This window comes from Sphaerodactylus townsendi, linkage group LG01, assembly GCF_021028975.2.
Source record: "Sphaerodactylus townsendi isolate TG3544 linkage group LG01, MPM_Stown_v2.3, whole genome shotgun sequence".
Lineage (NCBI taxonomy): Eukaryota > Metazoa > Chordata > Lepidosauria > Squamata > Sphaerodactylidae > Sphaerodactylus > Sphaerodactylus townsendi.
Window position 1 is genome coordinate 20,171,260 of NC_059425.1, and position 18,492 is coordinate 20,189,751.

At 47.7% G+C, this 18,492-nt stretch overlaps 1 protein-coding gene across 3 annotated transcripts in view; it reads left to right on the forward strand.

Moving 5' to 3' along the window:
• Window positions 1-18,492, forward strand: part of PC (pyruvate carboxylase) — a 473,075-nt gene that overhangs the window by 72,858 nt on the left and 381,725 nt on the right. Inside the window, exon 1 of one of the 3 annotated variants that reach the window (XM_048512922.1) lies at window positions 13,763-13,849. The exons of the other annotated variants lie outside the window; for them this stretch is intronic. The gene's annotated coding sequence lies outside the window, so the exon portion shown is untranslated. Of the gene's footprint in view, window positions 1-13,762; window positions 13,850-18,492 lie in introns of those variants that run through there. 3 annotated transcript variants of the gene reach the window in all.

Genomic DNA, 18,492 nt, shown 5'->3' on the forward strand with positions numbered 1-18,492 from the left:
TGACTAGCCCAAGGTCACCTAGCTGGCGTGTGTTGGAGTGTACAGGCTAATCTGAATTCCCCAGATCAGCCTCCACAGCTCAGGCGGCAGAATGGGGAATCAAACCCAGTTCCTCCAGATTAGAATACACCTGCTCTTAACCATTATGCCACTGCTGAAGAGGAGTACCGTATATACTCATGTATAAGTCGAATTTTTCAGCACATTTTTAATGCTGAAAAAGCTCCCCTCGACTTATATGCGGGTCATTAAAATTTTTTGTGTGTTTTTACTTTGCCATTTTTCGGCCAGCTTAGGGGGGGGGCACGAGTTTTTCAAATGCTACTTGGAACACCAAATTTTCAGGAATTGCCCTCAGAAGACCTCCCTGATGATACCAATAGCCAAGTTTGGTAAAGTTTGGTTCCAGGGGGGTCCAAGGTTATGGACCCCCAAAGGAGGTGCCCCCCAGTTCCCCATTGTTTTTTTCAATGGGAGCTATTAGTAGATAGGGGCTACCCCTTTTTGAGGGTCCATAACTTTGGAACCCCTCTCAACCAAACTTCACCAAAGCTTCCTGGAGTGAGATCTCATCAGGAGAATCTCTTTCCTGATACCAGCCAGGTTTGGAGTGAAGTTTGGATCAAGGGGATCCCAAGAGTTATTGATTATTTACAATGGGGAAGCTAATAGTAGATTTTTCCATTTCTGATAATATCCCTCTTAAAATCCTAAGTTGGGAGTTACATTTGGACATACAGATGATGATGAGGAATCCAGTTTGGAAAGGATTTTTTTAACGTTTTGTATGTTTTAGCTTGGTTGCTGATTGAGCTAAGGTTTTTGTACTTTTTAAAAGTTATTGTTGATACCATATTGTTCTTGTTGACCCTCTTTTCCATTTTACAGAGAGCCAGTTTTACTGTTTTTCATTTGAAATAAATGTTCAAAAACATTTAACCTACTGATGCCTCAATTGATGTAATTTTTTATTGTAGTATCTATTTTTATTTTTGAAATTTTACCAGCAGCTGCTGCATTTCCCCACCCTCGACTTATCATTGAGTCAATAAGTTTTCCCAGTTTTTTGTGGTAAGAATTAGGTACCTCGAGCTTATATCTTGCGAGATTAGAGCTTATACTGCAGTACTATATCATTAGTAGTAGTTTGATTTATACCCCGCCTTTCTCTCCTGAAAGGAGACTCAAAAGGGTTTACAAACTCCTTTCCCTTTTTCTCCCCACAGCAGACACCTTGTCAGGTAGGTGGGGAAGGGGAGGAGGAAGTTCTGGGGAGGAGAACTGTGACCTGGCCCAGGTCTCCTGCACGGGCTTACAAATGTGTAGCAGAGAAAGAGTGGGAAACAAATGCTACAGTTCCATCCAGTCCTGCCCCTCATGTAGACGAATGGGGAGTCCAACCTGGTTCTCCAGATTAGAGTCCACTGCTCTTAACTACTATACCACGCTGCCAACGAAGTTGTCAAGGGGTTGATAAACATTCCAGCCATGAAAAGATAAGGGGTTTGGGGGCTTTTGAGTTTAAGGAAGAGTGATGGAGCATCCCGTGAGGACTGAAAACCAGCCTTTAAAGCAGTGGTTCTCAACCTTCCTAATGCCGCAACCCTTTAATGCAGTTCCTCATGTTGTGGTGACCCCCAACGCTAAAATTTATCCATTTTACAGATGGAGAACACTGATGCAGAGAGTCTTAGGCGACCCCTGTGAAAGGGTCATTCGACCCCCAAAGGGGTTGCGATCCACAGGTTGAGAACCACTGCTTTAAAGAAAGGCTGTAGAGTGTCGAATGCTGAGTCTCTAGCAAAGACTAAAGAGCCACAGCAAACACTGAAGTAATGTCCAGCCACGCCAGGACTCTTCAGCTTTCCTTGGATTATGAAATATGATCCTCCACCACCATCTTGTCGTTTCTGGTTATGTCAAGCCAGAATGTTTTGAAACCCATCCAAACAGTCATATGGATGAGAAACTTGTGTGAGCAAGCATGGAAGCTGGATGGTTGGGATATTGAGAGTGATGTGTTTCAGCTGTGTTGGTCTGCAGTGGAGCAGTTGGATTCAGGTCCAGTATCACCTTAGAGACCAGTAAGATCGGGAGCAACAGCCGCAGAAGGCCATTGCTTTCACATCCTGCATGTGAGCTCCCAAAGGCACCTGGTGGGCCACTGCGAGTAGCAGAGAGCTGGACTAGATGGACTCTGGTCTGCTCCAGCTGGCTTGTTCTTATGTTCTTAAGATTTCAGGGGTATGAGCTTTTAGGGAGGAGAATGAAGAAAGAAGGAGAAGAAGAGTAGTTGGATTTACGGTCTTAACTGTGATTAGCCCAAGGTCACCCAGCTGGCATGTGTTGGAGTGCACAAACTAATCTAGTTCCCCAGATAAGCCACCACAACTCAAGTGGCAGAGTGGGGAATCAAACACAGTTCTCCAGATTAGAGTGCACCTGCTCTTAACCACTGCTTTCATTTCCCCCTGGGTCTCTGCCTGTGAAGCTTTGAATCCTCTCCCTCTCTCCCATTGTTGCAAAAATATCAAACTTGATAAGATTATATATAATGCAGAGTGAGACAGATATGGAATTTTCCCCCTGAATTTTTTAGGAATGGCAATTGTAGGGGCGCAGAAAATGCGTATACCTGTCACAGCTGCAGGCTCTCCTGTTCTTCTCCTTTTGTTCCCAGTTTATCATGACTGTGACCTAGATTTTGTCTTTCTATCACAGAGGCCTGGCTGGATCAAAATGAGCAGAGCGAAGAAACCAGCATTCCTCTGATCAGATTGTCCCAAAGGGAGCAGAACGTGCAAAGAATGCTTACCCCTGGCCTGGTTTAATTACTTCCCCATTTAGTTGAATGTGGCACAGTAATTAAAACACCACCATCAAGAGCAATATCCTGAGGCCTGTCTAGACAGAAAATCTCAACAGTTTAAAGGTGGGGGCTGCCTTGCCGTGGAGTTGTGGCGAGGTAGAAACACCCTGCTGTCTCCCTTTGCAGTGAAACCAAAATTTACCTGGTTGTAAGAAAAGGGGGAGAAATCCTCTTTCTTTTGGGGGAGAATCCCCCCTCAACTGGTATTTTGTCTTTTTCTGAACTCCCAGCTAAGATGGGAATAATAATAATAATAATAATAATAATAATAATAATAATAATAATAATAATAATAATAATAATAATAATAATAATAATAATAATAATAATAATAAACTTGAATAATAATCACTTGAAACATCTTTGAATTGACAAAATTAACATCTGTCAAATTCAGAAGGCAGCCCTGCTGGGATCCGCACGAATACTACGCCGATACATTACAACTTCCTAGGCCTCTGGGTGAGACTTGAATTGTAATGAAAGCCAACAACCAACTAAAGATCTGGCAGCTGTGAAATCAACAACAACAACAATAATAATAGTGTGCTGTCAAGTTGCAATAGATTTGTGACACTCCTAGGACCATGGCTCATTGTGGTGTAGTGGTTAAGAGCAGGTGGACTCTAATCTGGAGAACTGGGTTTGATTCCCTGTTCCTCCACATGAGTGGCGAACTCTTACCTTATGAACTGGATTTCTTTTCCTGCTCCTACACATGAAGCCTGCTGGGTGACCTTGGGCTAGTCACAGTTCTCTCAGAACTCTCTCAGCCCCACCTACCTCACAAGGTGTCTGTTATGGGGAGAGGAACGGAAAGGAGTTTGTAAGCCGCCTTGACTCTCCTTACAAGAATGAAAGGCAGGGTATAAATCCAAAAGGAGAAGAAGAAGGTGAAATGTTAAGGGAAATGACAAGCAGAGGTGGTTTGCCATTGCCTACCTCTGCATAGCAACCCTGGATTTCCTTTGTGGTCTCTCATCTGAACACCAATCAGGGTCAGTTCTGCTCAGCTTCCAAACACTAACAAATAGGTTTGTCATGGTTATTTGGGCTGCTAAGGTGGTGTACCAGCAGTAAAATGGTAAGGGATTGGGAGCCAGAAATAACTGCTTGGCTCCATTCGAGTCCAGTTGCACCTTAGAAACGAACAGGATTTTGGGGATATAAGATTTCCAGAGTGAAAGTTTCCTTCATCAGAAATCCGACTAAGGGAGTTCTGACTTGTGAAAGCCTCTCCCCCCCCCCCCCCAAGCTTGTCCATCTCTAAGGTGTGACTGGACTCAAATCAGGCAGTTCTTCTGCAAACCAACAACTACCTTCTGCAACCATCTGCTCGGCTTTAGAAAAGCAAACTTTTGTACTGACCTCAAAAGCAGTCCTGGTGAGAGCCCCTCCTTTGACTGTTTTGGACCTTTCTAGCCCTTATAGGGGAGAGCAGTTTGAATAAGTAAGTAGGCACTACGTGGTGGGAAGGTGAGGCAAGATTGCATGTGTGAATGTGAAACTGGGTGCAGAATTCAGCTTGCTGAGAATTTGGGAGCCCGCTCCCGCCCTGAGGATAACAAAAGTAGACTTGGAAGCCTGTGGAGATTGCAAATGGGGAAAGCCCCGCTTGCTGGCCCTCGACTGCGCTCCTGGATGGGGAGTCCCCGACTGGGACGCAGTTGGGGGGGGGGAGGAGGTGGCCGCAAAAGACAGCCCCCCAGAAGAGGTGCCTGGGGCTCAAGACTCCCCTGTCCCCGTTAGATACGCCACTGCCTGTGGGTGGGGCCCTCTGAAATCTGTTTCGAATGAATTTCCTGGCGCTCCAGGGACAGGGCTTCTGTGGACTCTGTGATTCCTTCTTACAGCTAGTGAAACAAAATTAACGATCCACAGCTCCAAAACGAAACGCTACAATAAATGACGATTAATATCGTGCGCCTGTTTTTATATTTAGCACTGTCGATGTGCATGATGTTTTGTGGAGTGCAGGAAGACAGGTTCCTGCCCCAAGGAGCCATAAAGGAGACAGCGGCAGCAGCGGGAGGCGGAGGCGGAGTGGGGGGGGAGCGGAATAAACAGGGGGAGAAAGTGCATTCATTCCCGCTATGTGTGCTCTGGGAGAAACCTGATTTCAGCATGAGGCTGGCGAGGCGAAAAGAACCCACCCATGGGAATTCGTGTTTGCACAGGGCCTTGTGCAAACCGGGCTGCTTCTTATTTCAGCAGGGAAGGAAGGAGGTCATGGTCCACCTTGAAACCCTTGCTATTGTCTCGAACTCAAATCTAATGGTGTACGGGTGTGTGTGCGTGTGCGTGTGCGTGTGTGTGTGTATTCCAAAGGCTAAGATCTGGGGGATTTTGAGGAAGGGAATTGAAGGAAGGCAGAAAGTGGAAGCATCACACAAGTATTTTGGGACTGGGTTAGACGTATAAGGGGCAGCAAGGAGGGAAAGGCGGAGGATGCTTGAGGATGGTGAAACTGAGGGGGTGACGGTCAGAAGGATCATAGAGTTGGAAGAGACCACAAGGGCCATCCAGTTCAACCCCCTGCCATGCAGGAACACACAATCAAAGCTCTCCCAACATATGATCATCCAGCCTCTGTTTAAAAACCTCCAAAGAAGGAGACTCCACCCTCTGATGCTGTGAATTCCACTGTGGAACAGCCCTGACAGTCAGAAAGTTCTTCCTAATGTTTGGGTGGAATCTCTTTTCCTGTACCTTGAATCCATTACTCCGTGTCCTAGTCTCTGAGGCAGCAGAAAACAAGCTTGCTCCCTCTTCGACATGGCATCCTTTCAAATATTTAAACGTAGCTACGATGTCCCCCCTTAACCTTCGCTTCTCCAGACTAAACATCCCCAGCTCCCTAAGCCTCTCTTCATAGGATGGATTCCAGACCTTTGACCATTTTGGTTGCTCTCCTCTGGACCTCTTCCAGCTTGTCAATATCCTTCTGAAATTGCAGTGCCCAGAACTGAACACGATATTCTAAGTGAGGTCTAACCAATGCAGAGTAGAGTGATACAATTACTTCCCGACACTATGCTCTTATTGATGCATCCCAGAATTGCATTGGCTTTCTTGGCTACAGTATCACACTTCTGACTCATGTCCAGATATTGGAATAGGATAGCAGGGCACATGGTGGAGCACAGAGGAAAGTCCCAGGAGTTTGTGCTGGAGCCAGGAGAAGGCCGGGTTCATGCATATCGGGCACACACATATTCTGGCAAATTTCAGTAATAACTGCTCAGCATTTGTTAAGCACTATCAGTGGTTAAGTGCTTGTACACGGTCAGGAGTTTGAGCCCCTTGTAGGTCAGATATCCTGGCAGCTGGCTCATGGTCAACTCAGCCATCCATCCATTTCTTGGTCGGTAAATGAGTACATAGTTCATAGCTAGGGGGTAAAGAATAGCCGGGGAAAGCAATGGCAAACTACCCCACAAAAACGGCATGCTTCTCACTGCTTGCAGTGGTACCCCAGCGTCTGATACGACTGAAGGGGAAACTTTACCTTTATCAGTGGTCAGAGCCATTCCCTTTGTGTTGGAATTCATACAGCGGCCCTATCGGGTAGGCCAGGATTGTTATCTTCAGTACCGTGGAGAAGACAGACATAGAGGGAGAGGCTTGCTTATGGCCGCCTGGCGCATTTGCAGCAGAGGCTGCATCTGAGCCAGAGATCTATAGCTCAGCTGCCACCCTACACAAATGCTCTGTTATTCAGATCTGCACAGTGTGCCAAATCTGTGCTGGTTGTAGAATCCAGCTTTTCCTGATATAGTCTATAGTCAAAACAAATGTTATTTCTGTCACGGAGGATGTAGCCGTGAGACAAGTGTATGTATTGCGGAAGGTTTGATTGATTGGCTGGCTGGCTGGGCTCAGCTGGGGTAGAAGAGGCTGGTGTCTGCTCTAGGAGGAAGTAACTGTTCACCTGGATGCGATTCCGTACTGGGTTGTCCTGTGCCTTGTAGTTCCTTGTCTTCTTAACTTCTCCTGTTCTTTCCCTGCGCACGCATCCCAATTTTCATCGCATCCAAGTGTGATCCACAGCTAGAATGCCACTGATGGGACAGTGGAAACTCAGGTGGGCTTGATAATCTGTGGCTGGTAGGGAATGGAGTTGTTTTCGGTCCCAGAGTCAGAGAGCCAATTTGATGCAGGGATTAGAGTGACGGACTTAGGCTGGGAAGAGCTACGTTCACACGAACACATAAGATGCCTTATAGTGAATCAAATGGTTGGTCCATCAGAAGTTGGTGTTGCCCACACAGACAGGCAGCGGCTTGCCAGGGTCTCAGGTTGAGATCTTGCATGTTATCTAAGGATGGGGTCTCCAAAGTATGAACCATGGGCCACATCCGTTTCAGTCAAGTCCGCGGCCACTTGCCCTCTGCCTGGCCTCTTGCTTATCCTCTCCTATCTCTGCTGCAGAGCAGCCGGTGGCAGAGAGAAGACCATTCAAAGCTGGGCTCGGCCTGGCTGGGTCCATGTGACCTTTGGAGGCGGAGCCTGCAGTTTAAAGCCGCCTCTCCAGAGCAAGAAGAGGCGTGAGTGGTGGACTTCCATGAGCTAGCGCAGGGGTCTGCAACCTGCGGCTCTCCAGATGTTCATGGACTACAATTCCCATCAGCCGATTCCAATTGGCCATGGTGGCAGGGGCTGATGGGAATTGTAGTCCATGAACATCTGGAGAGCCGCAGGTTGCAGACCCCTGAGCTACCATGACCCAAAAAGTCAAAGAGTTGGAAGAGACCCCAAGGGCCATCAAGTCCAACCCCCTGCAATGCAGGAACACACAATCAAAGCTCTCCTGATGGATGGCCACCCAACCTCTTCTTAAAAACCTCCAAAGAAGGAGACTCCACCACACTCCAAGGTAGTGCATTCCACTGCCCCACAGCCCTGACAGTCAGGAAGTTTTTCCTGATGTTTAGGTGGATTCTCTTTTCCTTTGAACCCATTACTCCTGGTCCTATTCTCTGGAGCACCAGAAAACAAGCTTGTTCTATTGTGCATTGATATCTGTGAAGTGCAGAGGTCTACTGTACCACCAAGGGAAGCAGGACTGTGTGAGCCCTTTCCCTGCACCCTTTCGCACCCTCTACGATGGACATGTGACGCCCGCTGTCCAGTAAAGCATGAGCCTCTCATTGTACCCGCAGTCTCTTTTCCCTCCTCTCCTAACAAGCCGCACGCACCGGTTGAGCCAGCAAGTGTGTTCCGAGGCCAATTGAATTCTGCCGACACTAATGTTTATTTAAACCAACCTAACAAGACGACTGAGCGTGGTTTTTATTGCTGTGTTTTTATATCGTCTGAGGCGTAGGTTACGGATGCCGTTTCGGGGAAGCTTGCGTGTATAGGGACCCGTGCTCCAGATAAATCTGGCTGTGCAAAGCAAGTGGATTTTAAAAAGTATTTGTGTGTATATTTTGCAAACGTCTCCTCGTGCGCGGAGCCGCTGCCGATCTTTCCTCCTCCTCCTCGCAGCCATGCCGTCCATTAATGTTGTTCCTTGGGATTTGATACATAATTCACTCATTAGAGTTAGCTGCTCGCTGCCACAGGCCTCCGTAGGAATGGTACCTCTTAGCACTGAGAGTCATTTTTCTGGGCTGGCGGATTTAATAAATTGCTTGCAAGGGAGATTTGAATATTTCTCTTCCCTCCTTTTTGCCCCCCATTCCTTGACAAGCACTTTGTTATTCCGCTTGGTTTCCACATCTCCGCTGTTTAATTTTTCAGGGGTGTGTACGGTGTGTGTGTGTTTGTGTGTGTGTAGTGTACAGTGTTTTTCTGGTTTATTTTTCTTCCCTTGGATGCTGACAGCTGCGTTGGAGCCGTGGCAGATGGAGGGGAGCCAACGGGATTATTAGAGCTATTTATTTGTATTTCTGCGGCACCCGGCAGAAATCAGAATTGCAGAGGCGAGTGAAGGAGGCTGCGTGGCTGCTTTGGTCTGGATTGGTGCCACCTAAATGCCTCTGCTGTGAGGCTTTCTTGCTTCTTCCCAGCTCACTTCTGGTTTTTGCTACCTGGAGGGTGTTTCTGAGCGTTTTGTTTTTGAACGCCCTTCTGAGCCCAGGCCCAGGATGTGCAGACTGTTTGCCAAGCCTCTTTCTGTCTGTCCACCCCCCCCCCCTTTGTGAGACTCTGCAGACTTGCCCAGAACTACTTGGCAGCAGCTCAGAGGATGGGGATGAAATGGGTAGAGGTGCCAACCTCCAGGCGAGGCCTGAAGATTCCCCAGAATTACAATCAATCTCTAGACCAGCGGGTCTGCAACCTGCGGCTTTCCAGATGTTCACGGACTACAAATCCCATCAGCCCTGCCAGCGTGGCCAATTGGTCATGCTGGCAAGGGCTGATGGGAATTGTAGTCCATGAACATCTGGAGAGATCCATTCCCCTAGAGAAATGGCTGCTTCGGAGTTGCTTTGATTGTGTCTTCCTGCATGGCAGGGGGTTGGACTTGGTGGCCCTTCTGGTCTCTTCCAACTCTATGATTCTAGGATTCATGACTTCATGGTTTTACCTTGTTGAGGCCCCTCCCCAGACCCCACACTTTCCAGGTTCCATCCCCAAATCTTGAGTTTTCCAACTCATAGTTGGTAACATTGGTGGTCTGTTAACCTGGAGATCCATGGTCTGATTCTTGGAGGTTGCCATATGCCAAGTGTCCCATCAAAACCACCCTCCTGTTTCCTGCAGCAGCCAAGCAGATGCTTCCAGGAACTGACTGTTGTGCGTCCATCTAATTCCCATTTCAAGACATCTGTGGTGGTAGGGGGGGATGCTGTTATCCCCTTGGGGCAGAACATTCTGTCCATTGATGATATGCTGCCAGGCAAAGCATTCACTGCCTGAGGCCAAGGGCAGAGACGGAAAGGGGAAGACAATATTCTGCGTATAAGTGGTACCTCTTCCAGATGAAGAGGGCTCAATGAAGGGTCCTTTTGCAGGGAGCCCACAACATCTTTGAACTGCTTCTGTCCGTCAGCGGCTGCCATTTTCCAGTGGTGTGTTAAAGCCTTGGGAAAGCAGGCTTCGTTTTAGCCTAAGAAATATGTAGACAGCTACCTTCTGACCACTGTTCAGCCACCGCCCTTTCCCACATCTGGCTTGAAGGAGTAGTAGTAGTAGTAGTTTGGATTTATATCCCCCCTTTCTCTCCTGCAAGGAGACTCAAAGAGGCTTACAATCTCCTCCCCCCCCCCAACAAACACCCTGTGAGGTAGGTGGGACTGAGAGAGCTCTGAAGAACTGTGACTAGTCCAAGGTCACCCAGCTGGCATGTGTTGGAGTGCACAAGCTAATCTAGTTCACCAGATAAACCTCCACAGCTCAAGTGGCAGAGCAGGGAATCAAACGCGGTTCTCCAGATTAGAGTGCACCTGCTCTTAACCACTACACCAGGCTGGCTCTTAGGATCAACTGTGGCTTCAGGATCAATCAAAACACTACTTCTAGTCATGGTGGAATGTTTTTATTGAAATGTTGGAAGTGAGCCTACTTCGGCAGGGAAAGTGGGTTATAAATCTAAAAACAAAGTCTTGGGTCTGATTTATTTTTACTTTTTTTACATATACATAGCATGCCACAGATAAAAAAATCTTTTTGGAATTACTCTGATGCTTTGGCACTGGTAACTTAAAAGAAAAGCTGTCAGCTGCATTAAATGACAGACCACTCCTGAGGCTGTAATTGAGTTTTAGATGAAAAATGTTGCTTTGCTATTAAAGTCCCACAGGCAATTTTGATACTCCCTGTTTAAAGCCTTCTTGGCACATGCATTTTAAGTCGAATGTGGCCATAAGGCTAGAGACAACTGAAACTGGATTGCGCCACCTGAGTGTTTGAAAGTGCGCGCATGCCCACGAGAACCCCAAACTCTGGGCACTGTCCTAAAATATGAGGGTGCTAAAACCGCCAGAGGCCAGCTTTGTGTTTGTTTCTGTGCCCAGTTAGAGTTTTCATTTTAAAACCTCTTTCGTCTTTCTCCCATCCTCACTTCATCCTCACAACAACCTTGTCAGGTAGGCCAGAGGAAAAATGACTGCCCAAAGCCAACCAACAATCCCCATTGGGTGCTCCCAGAATGTCCCAGTAGACAGACAGTTACTTAAGGATATCATGGCTTGTATTCTACATGGCTGTTCTGCAGGAGGAAGAGTCACTTAAGTAGGAGGAACCTGCCATGTGCCTATATTATGTGTGTCCCATGTTCCGACTTATGGCGACGCGATCTGTGAATGATCTTCAGAACATCCTATCATTAATAGTCTTTCTCAAGTCCTACAAGCTGAGGCGCCTACTGCACGGGCCAATAAACGCGGGTGTAGGACACTAAATAACCTGGTTTTTTTTGCAGGGGGACTTCGCACAGATCCTGCTCCCAAAATGAGTCTGCCCCGTGTTATTTCCATCAACCCAGGATTTTTGAAAATCACTAAATTAGCGAGTCTTTTAAAAAATCCCAGGTCACAGCGGCTCGCGAGTGAACCACCGGGCACTTTCACACATGCAGAATAATGCACTTTCAATCCACTTTCGCAATTGTTTGCAAGTGGATTTTGCTATTCCACCCAGTGGATTGAAAGCGCATTATTCTGCATGTGCGGAAGTGCCCTTTATTTGCCACCCTTTTCCTTTTAAAAAATTTTTGTGGCTTGCATCTGCCAAGCTGCGCAGGTGCAGATGGTCATATTGTAGGACATCAGCATGGCTATGGGGGGTTCATTTATGCATGCCTGCGTAGCTACGCATGGGTGGGAAGTAATAAAAAAAATAGATGAGTCTCCATGCAAAGGGGCGACAGCGACCCGGATTGTTTCCATGGGCTCCAATCGCTGCCTGCAATGATGCCTGTGAACACGAAAACAGGAAAACGGGTTCCTTTATCCTGACTGCAACCTGTTATTCATTTGCTGTGTGGAAGGGGCCTGAAGGCTGTGGCTTCTTTGATTGAGTCAGTCCAGCTCATATCCCTCTTTTCCTGTCACCTGCCACTTTTCCTAGCAAGTATTATCTTTTTCCAATGAGCCTTGTCTTCTCACTTGAATGTGACCACTGCAGTAATTGTACCCCTCTACTCTGCATTGGTCAGACCTCACCTAGAGTACTGTGTTCAGTTCTGGGCACTGCAATTTAAGAAGAATATTGACAAGCTGGAATGTGTCCAGAGGAGGGCAACCGAAATGGTAAAAGGTCTGGAAGCCATGCCCTACATAGAGAGGCTTAGGGAGTTGGGGAGTTGGAGAAGTGAAGGTTAAGGGGGGACATGATAGCCGTGTTTAAATATTTGAAGGGATGCCATGTTGAAGAGGGAGCAAGCTTGTTTTCTGCTGCCTGAGATACTTGGACAAGGAGTAATGGGTTCGAGGTGCAGAAAAGAGATTCCACCCAAACATTAGGAAGAACTTCCTGACCGTCAGGGCTGTTCGACAGTGGAATTCACTGCCTCAGAGAGTGGTGGAGTCTCCTTCTTTGCAGGTTTTTGAACAGAGGCTGGATGGTCATATGTCGGGAGTGCTTTGATTGTGTGTTCCTGCATGGCAGGGGGTTGGACTTGATGGCCCTTTGGGTCTCTTCCAACTCTATGATTCTATGACCGAAATACAGTAGCCTCTGTTAGCCATTTTAGCTTCTAGGGAGAACCCAGACTTTACTGAGTGGAGTGATAAGCCACAGACCCTTAAAATATCCTGCTCTTTCACTTCTAACTATCTGTATAAAGACTACCCTGAATATCCCAAAGTTTGAGGGTGTGATGAGTTAAAGAATCAGAACCGATCATCCCGTCTGAACAGAATTAAAACGCTTTAAGACACCCTGCCCTGTTTATCCCCAGCTATACATTGCTTTCCAGATATCTTTTTCCCCCAGGGGCTGGCTAGTTGTGGCCCACCCCCTGCAGCATCACTGTATTTACTTATTGGGTAACTGGTGTTAAAGTTCAGCCACTGCTGCAGGCCTTCTCAGCTGCAGGTTGCTGCCTGGCATCCATCGAGATCTTCTGCCTGTGGGTGTGGGGAGAAAGAGAGAGGCAGGTAGGACAGAGGGGTCAGCCCAAAGATGGGATTTTCCACACGGGCTTTTCTTCCCTTTGCTAGGCATCTCTGGGCAGGTCGTCTTTGTGATGGTTTGGACTGAGAAAACGAGTTTGCCTTGCCTGAGTCAAATAGTCTGATCTGGTTGGGTGCTGTGGGTTTTCCAACTTGTGTGGCCGTGGTCTGGTAGTTTTTGCTCCTAACGTTTTGCCTGCGTCTGTGGCTGGCATCCTCAGAGGCATGTTGCAGTGAGGCGCGTTTCTCTCCAGGGCACAGTGTGGAGTGCTGGTAGGATGGGGAAAATGTTTTGTCCACCTCGCCGTGGGGGTGAGGCACATTTGCATGTGTTTCGTTGGAGTTCATTTACAGTTGCTTTTGCAGTTGCGTTCTCATGCCTCTGAAGGTTCCAGCCATGGATGCGGGCAAAACGTTAAGAACAAAAACTACCAGACCACAGCCACATGGCCCAAAAAATCCACAGCAGCCAGGTGATTCCGGCTGTGAAAACCTTCGAAGTCTAATTCAGTATTCTGTTTCTAGCTAGATGGATTCTAGCTGGTTTCTGCATTCTGCCCAGCCCTAGATAGATGCATTTGGGAAACCTGTAATCATTGTCCCCAGCTTCTATAGTTTGAGGTATGCTGTTTGTTCAACTACTCTGCAGTTACAGCTGTGGTTGTCTCTAAAGTTACTTTAAGATGTGGTGGCGACTGCCTATTGTTTATTTAGCTAATTTATATACAGACTTTTAGTTCGGTAAATGGCCTCCAGTTTGGCTCACAGCAACTTAAACAACTAAAAAAAGTTTGAAGACATAAGAAACATCAGACTTTCTTCTTGGGACAAGAGATTTCCCCAGCTTGGGTGTGGCAACTGGAAAGACCCTCCTAAGAGTCCTTGCCAGTCAAATGTCTGACGAAGTTCCCAAAAGGTCAGTCCTGTTCACTAAACTTGGGGTTTAGGCAAACAGATACAAGGTGAGCCTTTAAATATTGTGGTGGTGAGTCCAAACAATTTAGGGCCTCAAGGACTACACCTTGATTTAGACTGGGGAATGAATTCTATGCCACTTGTAACAAAATTGGTGTTCTGTATTCGTTATGGTGGGTTCCAGTAGGTGCTGCTGCTGTATTTTGAACTATGTGAAACTTCTGAACAGTCTTGATGGGCAGCCCCCGCATGGCATGCATCGCAGTAGTCTAAGCTGGCTGTTTCTAGAGCATGTGGGCTCGTGACCTGGTCAGCTTTTTGCAAGAAGCGATCATTATAAAGTTGACAGTTAAAGGTACGTTGCACAAAGGAGTGCTTTCTTTCGGCTGCTGTCAGTTGCCTTCTCTGGGTAACCTAACTTATTGGGAAGAATCGTTCCTCTCCATTCTCTGTCCAGATTGCTTATAATGTTATGAACATTGAGCAAATCCGCCCCCTCACCTATTGTTTTTTCAAAACCCATCTGTTCCAGTGGTCACGGTTGCATCTTGCGGCAGTGAATTCCAAAAAAAAAAACTGATTATGAGATGCGTGGAGAAATGCTAAACTTTTGGCTGTCCATAATCCACTGCCAGTCATTAGATTACCCCTAATTTTAGCAAATGGAGTGAATAATTTCCCTCTCTTTGTTCTCCGCATAATTTGTAATCTTTGATAAAATTGAAAGCTGCCGTATAGAGCGTTCCAAATGTGGCCAATTTCTGTTCTGCAGGAGCCGGATGAAAAAGAATTTGATCGGCTTTTTCCGTCAGCCAAGTGGAGGGGGTCCCTAGCCACAAGAGGTCATGCTTTCTTCATGGTGATTGTCTGCCAATTTAATTACCGCTAGAAGAAATAACTTTGTCAGAGGTCCTCAAGGTAGCTGGCAATTAAAATCCAGCTGGGAAATTCAGGCATCCTTCAGACGCGGCGACAAACCGGGAGCTTGTTATGAGGTGTGCCAGCTGAAGGGCATTCTTGAGTTCATCTGCTTCTCCTTGTTGCTCACAGTGAGATAGTTAAATATTTTTTTTTACTTTCAAATGATAGGCTGCTCTCTTGCTTGTTAAGTAAGATTATGTTAGAATTTGGACTTCTGATCTGTAGGTGGGAAGTGTGTCCTCTTTGTCCAGATCGGAGCGAGGCCCTTGGTGTCTGCGGTCCAAAGGCGTATCTGGGGAAAATGTAGCCTGGTGCAAAATCTGAGTCCCCCCCACCCTTGGGCGGCCGCCCTCCCCCACCAGTGTATGGAGTATGAAGTCAGCGTATGGACCCGGGGAGGTGTGAGGGCGATTTTCCGCCCCCCATGTTGCTAAGCAGCAGTGGCGTAGTGGTTAAAAGCAGGTGCACTCTAATCTGGAGAACTGGGTTTGATTCTGCCATTTGAGCTGTGGAGGCTTATCTGGGGAACGATTAGCTTGTGCATTCCAACACATGCCAGCTGGGTGACCTTGAGCTAGTCACAGTTCTCTGCAGCTCTCTCAGCCCCACCTACCTCACAGGGTGTTTGTTGTGAGGGGAGAGGGGTAAGGAGATTATAAGCCCCTTAGAGTCTCCTTCAGGAGAGAAAGGGGGGGTATAAATCCAAACTCTTCCTCTTCCTCTTCCTCTACTACTACTACTGCTGCTACTGCTGCTGCTGCTGCTACTGCTACTGCTACTACTACTACTACTACTTGTATATTTCGTATAATTCGGTCTTTAACCTCCTTATCGGAAGGTTCCACAAATCATCAATTGGCTATTAGCTGTGAGGCATTTATGAGCTTTTTTGCAGATAAAGTCACGTCGCTCCACCAGGATCTTCCCCCCACTTTGACTACAATGAGCGAACTGGAGGCTCCCTTGCTGTCTTCTGGCCCTTGTCTGGCCCAGTTCTCCCTGCTCTCCGAGGCCGCTGTTGACAGGGCCCTGGCTGCTGTTAGACCTACTACTTGTCCTCTGGATCCGTGCCCCTCCTGGCTTATAAAAACCTGCTGGGCAGAGTTACGACCCCATCTGTTGAATATCATCAATAGCTCCCTTGAGCAAGGAGTTTTTCCAGATGGGTTGAAGGAGGCAGTGGTCCGCCTACTCTTGAAAAGACCATCGTTAGATCCAGGGGATCTGGCCAATTACCGCCCAGTCTCGAATCTTTTGTTTCTGGGAAAGGTAATTGAGAGAGTGGTGTTGGAGCAGCTTCAGGGTTTCCTGGATGACACATCGGCTTTCGACCCCTTCCAGTCCAGCTTCCGTGCTGGGCACGGAGTGACCGAGAGCGGTCCCTTTGTCGCCGTCACAGACATCACGCTCCTTATGCAGCTTGACCAAGGCAGATCGGGCGCTTAAGTTGGTTTTCGGTTAGATCTTACACGCAGCGTTTGATATGGTGCGATCACTACCTTTTGGCCCAACCATACACGCCGTTTCCAGAGTCGCGGCGCAGGCACTGTCCTTCAGTGGATTGTCGTTTCTCCGGGACCGGTGCCAGCAAGTGTGGTGTGCGGGATCAAGCCTCCCGGAAGTGCCCACTTCCATTGTGGTGGTACCCCAGGGGGCGTTATTATCCCCGCTATTATTTAACATCTATATGCGACCACTTGCTCAGCTGGTACGGAGCTTTGGGCTGATCTGTCACCAGTATGCTGATGACACTCAGTTCATTCTGTTGATGGAGAGGGGAACCATCACGGCCCCTGCAGCTCTACAGCATTGTTTGGAGGCGGTCTCTGGTTGGATTTACAACAGAGCAGGCCTGAAACTGAATCCATCGAAAGCGGAGATCCCTTTGGCTTGGTCACAAAGGGGGAGGGGGGATTTCCAGCCGCTGGAGTGGGAGGGGACCATTTTTGGGCGCCGGCCCCTCCTCCGTCAAGAGTCTGGGGGTCCACCTGGATTCGCTTCTTTCGACATGGAGACCCAGGTGGCCCTTACAACCCGGACTGGGCGCTTTTTTCCATCTCAATTCAGGCCCGGCAGCTGGCCCCGCTTCCTCTCGCATAGCCGGACCTAGCCACTGTGATCCCATGCAACGGTCACCTCCAGGCTTGACTATTGTAACTTCGCTTCTACGCGGGCCTTCCCTTGGCGCTTGATTCGGAAATTGAAACTGGTCCAAAATGCAGCAGCCAGCCTTGCTCACAGGGGGGGCCTTCGTGATCATCACATCCAGCTTGTGTTGCCAAGCCAGTTGCATTGGCTTCCAGTTGAATTCCGAATCATTTTCAAGGTATGGGTTTTGACGCTTTAAGGCCTTGCATTGGCCTGGGACCCTCGTGCCTCAGAGACCGCATTACCCCATATGCCCTACTCGGCCTCTGCGCTCTAGCAGAGGCCAATTTGACGGTGGTTCCCTGGCCACCTCAGTGATGTGGCTGGGCCTCCCACACGCAGGCTGTTGTGGACTTTCACAGCCCTGGCCCCGGCCTGGTGGAACACTCTTCTTCCAGCTGTCCGGGCCCTGCGGGACCTTGGTGAGTTCCGCAGGGCCTGTAAGACTGAGTTCCGCAGGGCCTGTAAGACTGAGTTGTTCCACCGGGCCTTTGGAGTGTCCAGTCGCTGAAATGTTCGCCCCCCTCTCTATATTCGATTACCACCATATGCTCTTAGAGGGGAGTCTGGCCGTTCCCTTTCCTTAGGGAGGCCTCTAATTAAATTGGGTTTTGGGGCGCCTGATATCTTTGTACTGACCGCTGCTTTTAAGAGATTGTAATTGATTTTATTGGTTTAATAACTTTACTGATTGTAATGAAAATTGTTGTGCACCGCCCAGAGCCCCCTGGGGATGGGGCGGTCTACAAATTCATTCATTCATTCATTCATTCATTCATTCATTCATTCATTCATTCATTCAATCAATCAATCAATCAATCAATCAATCAATCAATCAATCAATCAATCAATCAATCAATCAATCAATCAATCAATCAATCAATCAATCAATACTACTACTACTACTACTACTACTACTACTACTACTACTACTACTACATGGGCACTGCCCGGGGACATTTGACCCCATATGTCCCCCTGGGCGGTATGCCCCTGATCCTGTCTTTAGGGAGGAAAATAAGCTCCATCTGCGTTTGTGGCAATACTCTCTTAGAGAGCAATCTTAAGCAGGTCAACTCAGAATCCTTTCCAGGCATATACAGCGAGACTTACTCCTGGGGAAGCATTCTTAGGATTGCGCTGAAAATTTCCCTGCTTTCCCCGCAACCAGCATGTTATTTTTAAAGTTCAAATGTGCCAAAGTGTGTAGAGGAAAAATTAGGGAGGGCAAAGAGAGACACTAAGATGAGGAACAAAAGGGCAGGTGCTGTTGTCAAGTGACTTTGCATTTCACCTGGGTAATTGTTCGTTTGGAGTTTTAAATAGTGCTTTCCAGGTGTTAATTGGAAAAGGTGTCGGAATGCTTTCCGGGGCAGTGGTGCTAGCATGCCGCTGTCTGGAAGATTCTTTGTGGCATAGAAGCAACAGTGCCTGCAGGAGTTTGGGTTTATGCTTAGCCAAGACTGAGGACCTGCCTTCCGATCCCAGTCCACAGGGCAGCTCACAAAAAGCTGGAAGACAGGGCTGGTGTCCGATGCAGGAGCTTTTTTAAGTGCAGGAAAGCACTCGAGACGG